The sequence below is a fragment of the Sphaerodactylus townsendi genome, linkage group LG01, assembly GCF_021028975.2.
Source record: "Sphaerodactylus townsendi isolate TG3544 linkage group LG01, MPM_Stown_v2.3, whole genome shotgun sequence".
NCBI classification, from domain to species: Eukaryota; Metazoa; Chordata; class Lepidosauria; order Squamata; family Sphaerodactylidae; genus Sphaerodactylus; species Sphaerodactylus townsendi.
Genome location: NC_059425.1, coordinates 142706336 through 142723870, shown reverse-complemented (window position 1 = coordinate 142723870; position 17535 = coordinate 142706336). Strand labels below are relative to the sequence as shown.

General features: G+C 42.1%; 1 protein-coding gene across 3 annotated transcripts in view; it reads left to right on the top strand.

Annotated features, from left to right (window-relative positions):
- The first annotated feature begins 7103 nt into the window (after positions 1 to 7103).
- Positions 7104 to 17535, top strand: part of FAM135A (family with sequence similarity 135 member A) — an 84657-nt gene continuing 74225 nt past the window's right edge. For 2 of the 3 annotated variants that reach the window (XM_048496297.1, XM_048496287.1), the window contains exon 1: positions 7104 to 7215. The gene's annotated coding sequence lies outside the window, so the exon portion shown is untranslated. Of the gene's footprint in view, positions 7216 to 7618; positions 7893 to 17535 lie in introns of those variants that run through there. The other variant, XM_048496277.1, reaches the window with a different exon arrangement.

Below are 17535 nucleotides of genomic sequence, written 5' to 3'. Positions count from 1 at the left end.
TTTTGCCTTGGTTTTGCATAGATAGTCTCTAGTTTATTGCTACGCTCGCTTGGTAGGCATAAATTTATACTTTTTGTGTAAATTTGTTACACTGTTTGCATAGTGTATGTGCAAACAGCATAGCTTTGGTTTTCGCCGGTTTCGGTTTTTGCCGAGCGTCACTGGACGGATTACGGGCAAAAACTGAGGTTCCACTGTACTACTGCGTTATTTTGTTCATCCCAATTAAGTTCCAGTTATAATTTTGACATTTTTTAAAATTAAAAGTTAGCATTTGGCTTCACAATCCATTCATGACTGTTTGTAATTGTTCAATGTGCAATTTCTTTTCAGTCCAAATACAGTAGAAATTACCCAAAATTATTATAAGTATTAAAATACATATCAAAGTTGTATTTAATGTTAAACTATCCACAGGAGACATCCTTTTCTTATAATTGTTCCTTAAAATAAATTATACAGGGCTGCCATTTCAAAGAACAAGGGCAAAATTCTCAGCAAGGTATAAAAACTTTCATCAGGATATGTTCAACATTAATAGCCCAGCCCTAAGCAGAGTTACTCCCTAAGTCCATTGAAAATCTGTTGATGTTCACAGACTTAGAGGGGTGTAACTACTTAGGGTTACACTGCCAATCACAATAAGTAGTACATTTTAAAATGCAATCGTGTATTGTAGTTTTTCTTTGTGTGCCATAACAACTGCAGCAATCCTATCAACACAGGTCAAACTTTTCTACATCAAAGAGATTTGTATCTCCACCAAGCACTGCTTTAAATTGTTCAAAACAATAGTCGCTGTTTATACAGAAGGAATAAATTCAAAGAGATGATGCTTCTATATATGGTAACCTTCATCTGAAGCAGATCAGAGAAAAGAGCAGTTATTGCTTCGCAGAAATATTTCACTTGTAACCTTACTTAAGGAAACATAATCTCTATCCAAAATGTGATATCCTATCATATATAATAATGCTTGTAACCATACTTCAGTAAACAAATAACCTATCTCTAAAAAGTGATATCTTATGCCATATTTAATGCTGGTATACTAGCATTCATATACAGCAAACTTGCAATCTATGTATATGAAAACGTGTTTATGAATGACAGATTATGTATAAATGTTAGGAACATGTGCTGATTTTAAATCTGATCTTAAGTAACATTTAGATTAACAAGTATTGGAAAATAGTACATCAGTTTAGTTAATAAAATTACTCAGTGTGAATATACTAGATCTGTGTGGTCAGACAGAATGAATCTGTACGGGATATGTTAAGTACATAAGGAGGAAAGCACAATTAGAGAAAAAAATAATCCTAAAGGAAACAAATAGCATAAATAATGCTACTCTGGGGTTGATAAAAGTATATATTACAAACAACTTTCAAATTTCATATGATGCCAAAGAGTCATTGTGAATAATGGGAATAGTGAGAAACAAGACAAATATGGATACTGATGCACCTTCACTATATAGCACAGGGAAACATGCATGTAGAAAAACTGGGGCCCACTCCACACAGGCCAAAAACACTGGTGCGGGCCCGATAAAAAACACCGGTTGAGAGGAAAACTTTTCATGGCTGCTGCTTCCGAAATGAGTCAGCAGAATGCTTCCCCCCGCAACCAATGGGGAAACTCACAGGCTGCGGTTTTTGAAACTCACTAAATAAGCGAAGTTTTTCTAAAAACACAATTTTGTACCTGGTGCCAAGCGAACGGCACCGAGTGGGAGGCGCTGCTTTTAGACACGCCCTTTTTGTTTTTCAAGTTACCTTCTCTTCCCTGCCTAGATCTGCAGGGTCTAGGAGACACACCTTCTGCCCTCCAACCACCAAGGCGTTGCCATGGCCATAGGGGCGTGTGCCGGTGGTGGGATTCAGCAGGTTTGTACCACTTTGGTAGAACCAGTTGTTAAAATGATGCTTGTAAACAACCAGTTTTTAAATTATTTTAATTCCACCACCGGAACCGGTTGTTAAATTATTTGAATCCCACCACTGGGCATGACCCCTTGTCCTTGCAGAGCTGCACAGAGAAGAGAAGTTAAGTTGAAAAACAAAAAGGACGCACATTTTTGCGAAAGCGCCTCCACGAGCCGTGGCAGCTCCGGGGCTGCCTGCACGGAAGCATGCGAACGGCCTCAGAGCTGCGCCAGGGTCATTTATCCCGGTGTGCAGCTGCTTCCTTGGCCCGTGCAGAACAGGCCAGAGTTCCACACAAACAGGGGTCATTTTAGCCAACGAGCAATAGGATCAGATACCCTGGGCCCCATGTTGGAAGGATCTTGATCGCTCACAGCTCAGAAGAGGGAGAAAAGAAGAAAAGGAGGTTCTTGTTGCCATTTGTGCCCATCCAGCTGTACTTCAGATAGCAGTCTTGCAGGGGTAGTGGAAAATTCCACCCACCTTGAATGGGCCACTCCCTGCTTGGCCCCAGTGAGGTGGCACTGATTCTCGAATCCCATTCTGGACTTTTGCCCAGGGCCCAGAATAATTAAGATCACCACATCACAAAATATTAAAAATTAGATTCTAACAGTGAGTTCTACTTAATTATAGAATGTTCCCCTCATTAATTAAAAAAAATCATAACTAAAAGGAGGTCAATGCAATGGGAGAAGTTTTATAATAACTGTTCTGTAAGAACTTGCATGCAATTTCTGTATTGAAAGCTATATTAGCATAACAGATGATCAGAAGGTTATATATCTTTTAAATAGCCACAACCTTGATCTGTTGGAAGCGGTGGCTAAATTTTTAAACGGTGTTATTTCAATGCGCTTGAAATTGTAAAACTTGTTTTAGATTTGTGATGTTTATGCGGTTTATATGCCATTAAAGGTATTCGAAATCGAAAGCTATATTATTGCATAAACACGTAGAAATGTGGACATTAAGGATTGTTTTTTGATGTTATGGAGTATCTTAAAGTATTTTCATACAAGAAGCCATATACACATTCAATCTCCACTTCCTCCATCTTCAGGATCTTTACGTGATAGTTAAATCTGGATTTTCTAAGACAGCCAGGGGTCATAGATAGCAACTTTGATTCACAGAAAAATCCTAGGAAACCCTCCCCCTGCCCCAATTAAATAAAATTAATAGGACCACACAAAATAGTTTCCCCAGAACTCTTCATCAGTCTGGCTGTTAAAGGGGGTTGGGGAAGCAATGGGAGTTTCTTGCCTTGTGATTGCTAGATAAACATCAACTCTATACCTAGTATGTCATCTATCTTAATTTCCATTTTTGTTACTTTAAGAGCTCCCCATTTTCCCTCTGTCCTATCCTTTTAAGTGTCCCGTGTGTTCTTTTTAGTATTTCTGATTAACCACTGGTTTTTATATTCCCAATAGTAACTGCCTTTCCCCCCTTTTTCTTCCCAAAGGCTTTTATGCAACTATAATCTAGTTATATCCAGCACCATCTAATCTAATAAAGTCTGCCACATATCCTGCACAAACTGCACACCAGAGGCCTAAAAAACATCATCTTCCAAATGTTTTTAGTTTTTTGCTTCCAGTCTGATTCAAAATTCTGGAAAATATGGAAGTTTGTAGACTGTCTTCTGACATTTTGACAGATTTTGCACAAGTTAAGCTTTCTCTAGGCTAATTCAACTATCTAAAACTTCTGTGCATCTTACTGTTATTGTAAACTTAATCAGCTTATGTACTTTCCCCATAAAATTTGCCTTCAGTGTAAACTAGGGACAGATAACAAGAGCTATATCTGCCAGAACTTTTCCTACAGGAAAGCTCCTTCCTCTTTCTCTGGAATAATCACCCCATGATACCACAGAGTTGCAGCGCATAATTGGATTGGGTTTTGTTTTTTTGCAGATGAGGTTGGATATAAATTAAATAAATTGCATCATGAACTAAAGAACATAAAGAGAGCCTTGTAGCATCTTAAAGGCTAAAACAGTTTTTATTCCAGTCACTAGTGGAACAAGTTTTCACAGACTAGAATACTTTGTCACATATTTTTCTCTTTCGGGCCTTGGGTGGTAAGCCATCACTTGCTTATAGATAGACCCCAATCTATAACAGCTTCTAACCAGCAACAATGGACCAAAGATATGTACCGAGGGGTCACACCCTGCAACAAAGCCAGATGCCAACTCTCTTGTCGTACCCACCCAGGCAATACAGTAGGACCTAATAAAATCGACAATACCAGTTTGGGCTGTGCTGGTATTAAACAGAATTTGGTTGGGTCTACAAAATATAAGTGTGAGTACTCAACAATAAAAGTTCTAATCCTTCACATTGATAGAACAAGGCTTATTTTTAATGGTATCTCTTCAAACCGTTGCACTGCCTGGCCACCATGCTATCTGAACCCTAACTGTTAAAAATGCTTTATGCCACTATTGGATCCTTTTGGGACTTAAGAATTTTTTTTCTGAAATCCAGCTTTTTCAGACAAACATTTTGATTTCATTTCAGCTGGAGGCTGATGTCCAAGAGGGTAGACATCAGGTGCAATCAAGGGCTTGGGTACGCAAAGCAGAATTTTTCATTTGTTCACATTTCATTGAAAAACAGAATCTGTAACTTCAACATATTCATTTATTCACAAAATCCAGAAATTGCAACACAATTCAAAGTGTAGCTATGATGACACCATCTAAAAATCACAGCTGTTCGGAGGCATTCTACCTCCCATTAAAAAGGAATGGGTAAAGACAGGTCCCCAATTGAACTGCTGTGCTTCTTAGATGGTGTTATTGTAGCTACGAAGACACTCCCTCAAAATAAAACAAAAGCAAAAAAACATGTGCACAGGATCTCTAGGAATAACAAACTTTATTCATCAACTTTTTACAGTCAAATGACCATCGGATGAGTGGTAAGTGAAAGAAACTCCTGGGAACATTCTGCAATAGTAGCAACAGCAGCATTGGAGGCTCCTGAAGCTGACTCAAAATGGTAGGTGCAACAAAAAAGTTGGAGCTCTAAGGCGGGGGGTGGGTGGGGGGAAATGAAATGTAACTTTGTGTGCCCCCCCCCCCCTTGGCCTACTCCTCAATCTCCTACAAAGTGGTAAGGGCATTTTTTAAAAAAATCATTGAAACAGAAGGGAAGAACAAAGCAATCACTAGGAGCCCATGGAGTATTCTACTCGAAATATGGTCTAGAAAGAAGTGGCGGGTGTGTTTACCATTCCACTTAGATCTTTTGGTGGAAAAGAGTACAGACATTTTTTATCTAATCCAATAGACATTTGCTTACATTTTGTCACAAGCTTATTAGATAGTCTTAGGTAAGCCTTGTCTTTCAGCATCAGTTTCCCCTATACAAGACAGAAACCTACTTTACATGATAGTTTTAAAGATTGTGGAAATAATCTCCACCATGTGAACATTAAAAAACAATCACTGTCGTCCTTTCCAGACCCAGATCCTACTGGAGTTGCAGGTATGTCATAAGTAGTTACATGCCATGCAGACTGTCACAGCTATGACCTCACCAGTGGAGAGGCTCAGCAAGTGCCCTAAAAACACTAGAGGACCAAAACACTAGAGGACCAACAGATGAAAGGGGTGTGTAGACCAGTGATGGCGAACCTTTTTGAGACCGAGTGCCCAAATTGTAACCCAAACCCCACTTATTTATCACAAAGTGCCAACCTGGCAATTTAACCTGAATGCTGAGGGTTTAGTTTAGAAAAAACCAGTTGGCTCCCTCTTTCTCCGCCCCACCTGCTCGAGCAGGGGCCAGCCTGCTCTAGCCTCCAGCAAGTCCTGCGCGCACCGCTCTGTGCCTCTCTAGAATCTCTGCCTCTTCTGCGCCCCTTGGGCAGCAGCCACCCAGAGCACAGGCACCAGACCCGTCAGCCGAGTCCTCCCTGCTCACCGCGGTGTGCATATGTCATTCTCAGTGGCCCAGGCCAGCCTAGATGTGGGTGTGGGTGTGGGTGTGGGTGTGGGTGTGATTTTCCGCCCCACACATGACGAACTCTGTGCGCGCGTGCCCACAGAGAGGTGTCCGAGTGCCACCTCTGGCACCCGTGCCATAGGTTCGCCATCACTGGTGTAGACCATGTCGAAGAAAAAGTATGTATACCCAAGGAGCCCTGAAGGTGCTGGGCAGGCAGTCCCATGCTACCTGACAGGAACTGAAACAGGAGGGAGATGTTTATGAGCCTTCCCAGGTTAAAAAGGAATCCCCTCTTTTGCTATGGAACAGTGACCTCACTAATCTTCTGGGAAATGTGCAGAGCAACTGGAGGCCTGGTGTTGCTACAGCAGGAATTTTCAAAAAGCAGCAAAAAGACACAGACACAGGAGTTCTATAGAGGTTTATGAGAAAGCAGTTAGGGATGTGCTATCTCCCTAAGAATCCTAATCCATATGCAGTAGGCATTTGTTTGAAAAGCACTATGAATATAAATAAAATTTGAAGTCATACATTCTTTTACATCAGGCAAAATGGATCTGTATCTGCCTCTGGAGCAAAACGTGATTAAAAGCCAGATGTGGGGCTAGAATTATGCCTCAGATTAATTGACTGCCAAATCTTATCTCCAAGAGGCAGCGACTAAGCCTTCCTAATTAAGAAGCAATTGCTTATGAAGAAGCTACAAGCTGGCCCACTTTTCTTGTTTTCTTGTCTACCGCTTTATCTAGATTATAATGTAAATAATTTGTCTGAGTGGAAAAGAACATTCCTAAAGTTTGGGTGCTGTGTGGTTTCTGGGCTGTATGGCCGTGTTCTAGCAGCATTCTCTCCTGACGTTTCGCCTGCATCTGTGGCTGGCATCTTCAGAGGATCCAGCCACAGATGGTATTCCGGTCGTGAAAGCCTTCGACAATACATTGAACATTCCTAAAGCTTTATCATGAGTGGACCAACGTTTTATTCCTGAGGTTCATCTTGCCCCCTTTGAAAAGTTGTGCCCCCTTTGAAGATTTTCAATTTTAAGAAACCTGGGAGTTTTCTTAAAAAATCAGGAGTTCAAGGTTGGCGTTATGATCCCGTCGTTTCAGGTCTCTACTATTAAATTGTAAGGACCGGCAGAAAGGCGCAGTTACTGCGAGGCCGTATTTGCAAGGGCCGGTTTGCACTGCATGAAGCCAGTAGGTGGTGTGACTGTGGCCTGCTGTGCTTGCAGCAGCTTGGGCGCACCGATAGCATGGCTCCGTTCCCCCCAAAAGCTTTAACTGGCGCGCGACCCTTTCAGCCAGGCAGAATAACAGGTGAGTAAGTCCCCATTGCTTCCGAGGAAGCGCGGGAATGAGTGGCCACCTTGTCACAGGGGAGTGGTGGCAGCAGGAGTACCAAGGGAGGCGTCATTCAAACATGTCCTGGGCCGGCAGCTCCTGCTGCTGATTCCCGCTTTTGTAGCTCGCCCGCGGGGAGCAAGAAAGCTACTCGCTCCCCAGCCGGCCCATCGCACGCGGCCGCAGAGGGGACTCGAGTCGGGAGGGCGCAGCCAGCAGGAGGAGGAAGGTCCAGATCCCGACGAAAACTGGAGCGGCGAACGGGCATTCGCGGAGCCCCAACGCCGGAGTGGGAGGGAGCCCGGGATGCCCCAGTAGTTCCTGCTGGTTGCCCTAGTTGCAGGATTGGGGCGCTCCTTCCCAAGCCTCCCCCGTCTGCCTCCTCGCAAGCAGGAAGCGGCGGTTGTGCTGGGCAGAGCCTACTGTTGCTGTCGCTCTCCCGCCTCTCCGCCGAGGAACAGGAGGAGGCGGGCGCAGGCAAGCCGGGCCCCTGTGCCGGTTAAGTAGACGCCGGCCTCGGATGCCTGTGTCACGCCACACCGGTGCTGCTGCCGAGGCCTGCGTTTCTTTAGCAGTGGCGACGCCAGAGCGAGAGAGCGCGCAAGCGCGCGCCGGCCCCGGGCGCCCCAGTCCGGAGGTGAGAGGCCCGGCAGGTAGGCGCTTTTGGCCCGGGGTGCTCGTCCTTTCTCTGCCTGTTGCGGGTGGGCTCGGCCACGGTGGTAAGAAGTGAAACCCGAGACTGGGAATAAAGGGCGGGTGAGAGGCGGAAAGGGATATTTCCTGCTGCCCTTGCAAAGGGAAGGGGAGGGCGAAATGTTGAAAGCGGCATTTGTAGCTTGCATTTACCCATACGCGGTAAAAAGCGCTTCCCCTGCCCTAGCCAGAAGCAGGCGCCTGTGGGGTCTGGAAATATGGGATAGAAGCAACCCAGCCGTTAGTTGAGGGTTTCTCCAAAACCATAGTCTGATTTGATGACATCGGCGGTACAACAGATTTTCCTTGCTCAGCTTCTGGCCCTGTTTTGTTTTTTTCAAGCCCACGATCGACCTGGAGATCCTCTGCCTGTTCCTACCCTATCCCCCAGCATCCTGTGTGAAAACTGTAGAGCTAGGATGTTCCCTGGCTTTTTGCCCTATTTGGAGTCCTCTTCATGCATTTCTCCATAACTGAGCAGGACAGCTGATTTTGTGAGCTGTGTAGTTTTCTCTTATTTAATTGTAGAAAGCAGTATTTTCTTTAGTACGCGTTCTCCGCTCCCTGATGAGCTTTGTGATTTATTTTTTTGGGTCTGTGTACCAATGTTTTCTTCTTGATAGGGATTTTTTATTTTTTAAAATCGATTCATCCCCTGGAAGTGAGGGAAGGGGAAAGTATGCCAATTCATTCCATAGCCCCGGACAACTTTTATGAGTGTTACCTGGGAGTATAATATTTCATGGGGCTGTTCTGCCACATTTCCTTCCCTCTAGAGGCCTCAGATTTGTTGCTTTCCACCAATGCAAATTCCTGGCATTCCAAATGTAATAGTGTGTCCTCGATTAACTCTGTTGAAGCTACCTGATACCTTGTAAGAACAGAGCTGAACACTTTGCTGGTATATAAAGCTTTTCAGGATTGTACTTGAAAACCTTGTCAAAGACATGTGGGCAAGCTTAGTTAATGGGCTACACACTACAGAAACCAGATTTAGGTGTAATATTTTGATATTAGCACACTTATATACAGAGACATATCTTAAGTTTCTGTCTAAAATGTAAACATCAGTTTGTAGTTCCCGGGTTCATTTTAAAAACTGATGTTTTTCTACAGGTTACACACATGTCTGTTTGATTCAGTAACAAAAGGAGTGGTATGTTTATACAGTGGGGCTGAATGAAGATTGTAGAAGAATGTGTGTGTGATAAGAAGCCAGAATTGTTGTTGACATTTTCTTAATTCTTGTCCTCTGGGGGAGCTGCAAAGAAATCTGTTTCCTTTCAAAAACAATAGACAATACCTAGTCAGCCAAGAGTTTACTTTATGTAGACTGTACAGTACCCTGCAAAAACAGAAACTACAAATGATACAGGTGCTGCTGTAATCTTGGGGGGAGGTTAATGCCCAAATGTTTGTGTGTATCCACAATTTTGCCATGTTGAGAATTAGATATGTTGATAGTAGCCCTGAAATCGCAGTGGAGAATTATTTTAATTATGAAGAGATAATATCTATTATGTGCAAATAGTTCTGTTTATTCTTGGAAATTTAGTTGTGTGAAGAAAATTCATGTGTGCCTTAATGGTATGTGAATACTACATAATTTCTAATTATTAGAGAATAGAGACAATGGAAAGTGCTGATACTGCAGCTGCAGAAATTGTGAATGTGGTACTGCATTATTAACTACCCTGAACCTGGCCCTGACCAGGAGAGGGTGTGATATAAATAAATAAATATTGTGTGAATTGTCAACAATCTACACGGCTGCTTTTCTTCATTCATGTGTTCCTGAGGATGGTTCCTAGTCATTTTGGAACTTTCCACACTTGGTTTTTTAAAAATGGTGATAATACATTTTCTAAAATGAATTGTGGGATAGAAATAAGTGCCATAGGAGGTGTTTTACTTGCATGTTGAGTAGTAGTGAAAACACAGAAGAGAGGATTTTCTGTTGCTTCCATTCTCCAGCCATAGGTCTATACCTGATTTTCAGGAAGGAAATGTTTTGCTGGAGTACTAAATCTGTCTTCTCAGGAGCGCCATGATTGTTGCAGCATGAGCAGGAATTATGGGCGTATTCTGAACCTGTTTGAGAATGTTATTCTGGGTATGCTATCTTCAGTGTAAGTGCTATTGACCTCTGTTGCTCTTCATTTGAGTAAACATGTCTAAGATCAATCTGTTTAACTTTGAAAGATTCCACTGTGAGAGGTAAACAAGAAAATGCATCAGGTACATACATAGAAATGCATTAGACCCTTGACTTCCTTGACACAGTAGTGACTGACATAGATAATTTTTTTCCAGAACACATACTGGAGCTTCCAAAGTGAACTCAGTAGTCAGTAGCCCAGCTGTGGATGTCTGTATAATTAATTTTAAACTATTTACTCCCTTTTTTTGTGGCTGCTTAAGTGGATTCTTAACTGGCATAAAGTTGCTGCTGTTCACCTGTGTTGGCATTGTTAGTAGTACAATTGGATGTAAATAACAATAACATTTAGAAGTGGATAAGAGCTTGGATTTGTGAGGAGTCTCAAAGCGGCTTACAAACTCTTTCTCTTCCTCTCCACACAACAGACACCTTGTGAGGTAGGTGGGGGTGAGAGAGTTCTGAAAGAACTGTGACTAGTCCAAGATCACCCATCAGGCTTTATGTGTTAGAGTGGGTAAACAAACTTGGTTCATCAGATTAAAGTCTGCTGCTCATGTGGAGGTGTGGGGAATCAAACTCATTTCTCCAGATTAGAGTCCCCTGCTCCTAACCACATGCCTGTTTTCTGTATTTGTGTATATGTGGATGTTGCTGCCCAAGCTTTGTTTTGGAGGATCCTGGTGTTCATCAGAAACGTCTGAAGCGTTCTTTTATGGGAAGATTTGTAGTAGGAGTACTGTACTCTGAAAACAGCTTGTCTTTCATTAATGGTCTTGTTCTCCACTGTGAAGCCACTGGAGAGTTGGCTGTAAATTTCATGTGATTATAATTATAATGGCAGGAACCAACAGGTTTTCCCTTTATTCCCCCACAAGATGCATAGTCCCTAGTGTAAAAGAATTCCCTCCATGCTTTCTGCTGTCTTTGCCTGTGAGGAAGTTGTGTATATGTGAGTGCACTTTGGCTTTCCGTCCATCTCTTCTCTCTTCTTTCTCCAATCTCTCCCACCATTCAACTTCTGCCCCTTTTTTCTCTACCTGCAGCATGAGGCTCAGATTGGAACTATGTGCATTTATGAGTGGTCTCTGTGTGTGTATGCTGTTTCACCCTTCCTCCTCCTCGGCCAGCAAATTGGATATTAGCCCAGTCAGGAGTTTCTGATCTGTGTGTGGATGAACAGTCCTGGATGAGATCTTTAAAGGAAAATATCTTTATACACAAAAATATGTCTCAGTTCAGTAGAGCAAATGGCACTGGAAAACTATCAAAACATTACATGATGCTAAGAAAAAAAGTAAAAACAGGAGAATAACTGTGTTGTACAGTCACTGGTGTTACTCTGGCATCCCATTCCATGGAATGGATGTAAACCTGCTGAAACCTTGAAAAATAGATGTTAGTCACAATAGACTGTCCCATCCTCCCTTGGTACTTGGCATGTGTACCTCTGTCAGGGTGTCCATACTTTTGAATCTAAATATATCACAGCATCATTCTGCAGGGATTTTAATTCTGAGTGGGATCAAAATACTTGTGTTTAAATGTGTGAGGTTCAGTACAGTTTGGTCGATATTGTTAGTAATTAAAACAAAACTATGACAACAGTACAAAGAACTGTGAAACTGTTTTGTGAAACCTAATTGTACGGTCTAGTTACACCGGAAGCTGTGATGCTGTTGTAATATAACCACTCCTAGTAGCAAAGGCAGCATTACAACAACATCAGTAGGAAGAACAGTCCAGTGTAGCCACATTTCTAGACACACCTAGGTAATTCTCTGGCTGTATTCCAATCATAAGGATGTTTATTGAGGTATAAAAATTATCTAGGCACATAATGCATTACTTAGTTGGTTGAATGACCTCATTATTTCATGCAGTTACTTCTTCCTTTTGTCCAGGAAGACAATCAGAGCCAGCAAGGAGGGAAGGACCACCTTTCCAGTCACAGTACTTAGCCAACTTCATTTTTCAGTGGACAGGGAGCATGTATAAAAAGACTTTGAGCTCCCTAGCACAAAGGTTCAAAGTATTCCTTTAAGGAATTGTCCTGTAACACAAACAGTTGTTATGAATATACCATGCAACATCATAATTTCAATGCCTGTGTGAGTGGACAAAGTTTTTCAAGACTTGTATGCATATGGAAAAGAGGCATTCAGAACAGGAAGTTCAGAGGATTCAGCATCAAGAGCTACATGTATCTCATAGAATCATAGAGTTGGAAGAGACCAAAAGGGCCATCCAGTCCAAGACCCCTGCAGTAACACACAATCAAAGCACTCCCGACATATGTTCATCCAGGCTCTGTTTAAAAACCTCCAAAGAAAGAGACTCCACAACTTTCTGAGGCAGTGAATTCCACTGTTGAGCAGCCCTGACGGTCAGGAAGTTCTTCCTAATGTTTAGGTGGAATCTCTTTTCCTGCACCCTGAATCCATTACTCTGTGTCCCACTCTCTAAGACAGCAGAAAACAAGCTTGCTCCCTCTTCGACATGGCATCCCTTCATGTATTTAAACATAGCTATCATGTTCCCCCTTGACCTACGCTTCTCCAGACTAAACATCCCCAGCTCCCTAAGCCTCTCTTTGTAGGGTATGAACTCCAGACCTTTTACCATTTTTGTTGCTCTCCTCTGGACCTGTTCCAGCTTGTCAATATCCTTCTTGAATTACGGTGCCCAGAACTGTACACAATATTTTAGGTGAGGTCTAACCAATGCAAAGTGGAGAGGTACAATTATATCCCTCAATCTTGACACTATACTCCTATTGATACAGCCCAAAATCGCATTGGCTTTCTTGGCCTCGGCATCACACTCCGACTCATGTTTCGTTTATGGTCTACGAAGACTCCCAGAACCTTTTCACATGTAGTGTTGTCAAGCCAGGTGTCATTTTTTTCTGAGTAAGTGTAGTAACTTACATTTATTTTACATCTCATTAGATAATCAAAGTACCCCTGACTTTGATAGTCCAGGCTAAACCAATTTCATCAAACCTTGAAAGCTAAGTAGAGTTAGCCCTGCTTAGTATTTGAATGGGAAACTGTCAAAAGATGAGCTGTTTTCAAAGTGAAATCCCATTTATACTTTACCTTTGCCCTGTTCAATCAACAACAGGTACTAGCTACCTCCCTTTCCCACAGAGATTGTTAGCATCAAGAATGTTTCACCAGGCCAATAAATTGGCTTACTGGTTGCAACTGGAGCAAGTTGGAAGAGGGGGTTTGCTCATCTTCCAAAAGACTCTTTGGAAGGAGAGTGGTAATTAGTTGCAAGAGGTTCATGATCCATATTTTCTATAAAATGTAGTCTGTTTGGCTAGGTCAGGGGTAGGGAACCTGCGGCTCTCCAGATGTTCAGGAACTACAATTCCCATCAGCCTCTGTCAGCATGGCCAATTGGCCATGCTGGCAGGGGCTGATGGGAATTGTAGTTCCTGAACATCTGGAGAGCCGCAGGTTCCCTACCCCTGGGCTAGGTCATACCCATAGTGTATTCCACTCCATCCTGCTCCCTGTTTCTTTGCCCCTCACCACTTGCTTGTGTTATATCTGTTTGCTTTGTTGGACTTCATTTGCTATGAGCTCAAGAAATTCAGACCTGCACTGCAGAACCTTTATTTACCGTGTTTCTCCGAAAATAAGACAGTGTCTTATATTAATTTTTGCTCCCAAAGATGCACTACGTCTTATTTTCAGGGGATGTCTTATTTTTTCCGCTCCACAGCTGCATGCTCTGGTGTTCTGTTTGACGGGCATGCTTCCAAACAAAAACTTTGCTACGTCTTACTTTCGGGGGATGTTTTATATTTAGCACTTCACCAAAACCTCTACTACGTCTTATTCTCAGGGGATGTCTTATTTTCGGAGAAACAGGGTAGTATTTGTATATAGGAAGTTAGCGTTATTGTTTGTGTGTGCTTGAGCTGTTCACTGGAACTGTATTGTTCAAAACCCTTCTCTTTTTCAACAAAATTTATTTTATTTTATGGTGTGTTGCTGCAAGTTCACAGGTACAAACCCAGGTTAAGTTTTATTACATTATCAACAGAGAGGCGTTCTCCAGAGTCTCAGATTTGAGATGAGAACAGTTCTCTCAAAGGCAGATCATTCTTGATAAAGATCACGAGGCAATACTAGGGTTGCTATACAGAAACAGGCAATGGTGAAATATCTCTGGCCTTGAAAACCCTACCGGGGTCACCATCAATTGGTTACATGGAAAAAAAGAGAAGAGAACTTCAGTGGGAAATTAGAGGTAAAGTTTGATTTCCGCCATGAGGAGACATTGAAATTAGGCATGAGCATCAATAAAAAAGATCAGTAAAGTTTGGGGGGCTTTTTAACTCTGAAATTTTCAGTAAAGCCAAATAATTTCAATATCCTTTGGCTCCTTTAGCTATTACTGAATGTATTTGAGTTAAAAGACTCAATCCTGAATTTTTTGTATTCTTCCCCCTGCCCTTTCCCAAGACCTCGGGGGCTGAGCATACAGGATCTGGCCAACCCTTCTCCTGCTGATGCTTTTCAAGCCCCACAAGACTTGGAAAGCACTGGCAGGGGACAGATCCGGCATGCAGAAAGCACTGATAGATCTGCATGCATCTGGCTGACCCTTTCTCTCCTGACGTTTTTTAAACCCTGTAGGGGATAAATCCTACATGTGCGTGAAGATCTCTCTGTCTCTATCCCCTTCCACTAGCTCCCAAGCTCACATTGGCATATGGCAGTGGAGGGAAATTTCAAAAGCCCAAAAGCCTAATGTTATTTGGCCCCAGGTGTATTTGGCTTTTTGAATACACCTGAGCCTTTATTCGTAAAAGAAAAACCCGATATGACTTATTTCAAGTTTTTCTGTTATTTGGGTTTACCAAATCACCAAGCCTAGTTGAAATAACCTTCAGAAGACAATGCATGCCTTTGGGGTGTTCTCCCAGAAGCAGTGATTTTGATGTCAGAGTTGGAACACCAAGACTACAGCTCAGATGTTAGTTTCCTAACTGTGAAGACATAAGAGAAGAATGTTTCAAAATCAATGTGATATGGTCATAAGGAGAGTATCAGCTGTTTAAAGGTTTGGTCTTTTAAAAATCCCTTGCATGATCTAGTTTGGATCTTGAGTTGCATATTTAAAGCTGTTTAGGTTGAAGGAGAAGTTACTAAGGACTTAAGGAAACCTGAGCAGGAGCTAATTGCTTTATTTTTCTGTTATTTCTCCCCTTTGTTCAAGGGGAAAAAACTTTTCTTCATATTGCTCATGTAAGTCCATCTATAATTTGATATACTTGCTTCTGTCTATAATGACATATAGGGACAGTGAACATTGTGTTTCATCAGCAGGTTGTTTCTCAGGTACTCAGGAACAAAACAAACAGTTGTGATGTGGTACAGCATGTTTATATCTTAAGAGTCATATCCGTATCCATAGAAGAGTCTTAGAATGATGGAAGTTTGTTTAGAATAGTGCTGTTAGTACAACTGATGCCATTTTAAATATGGCTCAGTGCCTAATCAAAGTCAAGTAATTCACCTTATACTTTTAATATGCACTGTCTTCAGCAGTGTGCTTTATTAAGGCTTTATTTTCTTATATATCTTATTACTTCACGCCCCTCCTTCCCAGATCTAGATAAATAAAAATCACTGACTTAAATCTAAAAATAAAAATTTAAAAATTTTATTTGGATTTTTAAAGTTTTAGTTTTTGTTAAAACTAGTTTTAAATGAAATCTCAACTTGCACATTATCTTTTAAAGTTGTTCTTGCAACCCTTGTATGAATTTATGAAAGGTTACTTTGTAAAGAAAACACGGCAAAATATCTTTGTCATCATACAGTACAACAGTTCATATAATTATATCATGGTTTGAAAGTGGTTGTAAGGGACTGGCCGAGCCCCCCAGGTGTCGTGAGCTAATCGGTATCTGGTGACTTTTTACTGACATTCTTTGCCTAGTCCTTATCTGATCTCTGAGGTAGGGCCCGTACTCTATTTGGAAAGCGTCCACATTTTCTGTCTCACAAAGAACAATGCCCAGTCAGCAACTCTGTATTCAGGTTGGGTTTGTTTACTTTTTTGTAGGCAAAGGGTAGGCGGAGCAGTTATGACAAAGGAAGAGAGGCAGGGTTAAAAAGAAGGAAACAGGAAAGAAGAAGCATCTTTAAATGTTGAGTCCCAGCATCTTGAAAAACAGGTCACAGCTGCTGATTGTAAGAGAGGCTGTGTGTGTGGGATGTTTACATGTGTATTAAACCTGAACTTTAGGTATTTGAAAGGTCTTGTGGGAGGGAACCTCATTTCCCCATCTCCCACTATTTCATCTTTCCTATCCCTGGAAGCCTTCATAGCCTCTCCCCTTTTCCTGCTTGTTTCTCCCCTTCCCACCCAACAGCCAACCCACCTTTATCTCCTCCTCTGTCTTCAACTGTCCCTCCTCCTAGCAGCCACTACCTGGGGAAACTATGGCTAAGTTGGGGCTGCACCTGCTGGGCTGGGTGTGTTGTGTGTGTGCATCCCTTTCACTTTTATTCCCCTCCCAACATTATTTCCTCTTCCCCTGCTTCTGGCAAACCCTGGAATCTTCTTCTCTTTCCGTGCCTCATGCTCTCCTTCTCAATCATTCACCATCCTATATTTTATCTGCCTTCCATCGTCAGCTATTGGTTTTTATTTACTTCAGATATTCCCTCCCTTTCTCCTGTGTTGACTAAAGCAGCTTACATCATGCTCCTCATTTTTCCCCCTGTGAGGTAGGTTAGGCTGAAACTACGTGACTGGCCCTTTGTTACCTAGTGAGCTTCCATGGCAGACTGACAATTTGAACCCAAGTCTCCCAGGCCCTAGTATGAAGCTCTAACTTCTACACCACTCTGGCTTTCTTATGATGATTACTACAGAACAGCAGCAAGCTGCCAGGCCTAGGTCATTCATGGAAGTTGAGTAGTTTTGTGTTGCTCTGCTGAGTCCTCCTTCAAAGGTCAAAACAGCCCTTGAGAGGGCCCTGTTCCCTTGCCCTGCCTTTTCCTGACAGAAACCAAGCCTTGAATTCTGTGGTTGTCTACTAGCAACTACTGAGAGCTTCTGTTGTTGTTGTTGTTGTTGTTGTTGTTGTTGTTGTTGTTGTTGTTGTTGTTGTTGTTGTTGTTGTTGTTGTTGTTGTTGTTGTTGTTGTTGTTAAAAATGAAAGGTGTGCCTTTTATTATTTTGGGGTTTTTGACCCCCCGATTTTTTGCAAAGTTTTTTTTCCAGGTTTATGGAAGATCTCTCTTGTTTGTTTACAGCTTCAGTCACCAGTTTTAAGTATTCTAAAGTATAGTTGATTTGCTCATTAGAATGTGCAAGTGAGAACCTGCAAAGATTTGATGGGGAGACATCTCATTTCCCTCCCCCACTATTTCCTCTTTCCCTTCCTTGAAAACCCCCATAGCCTCTTCCTT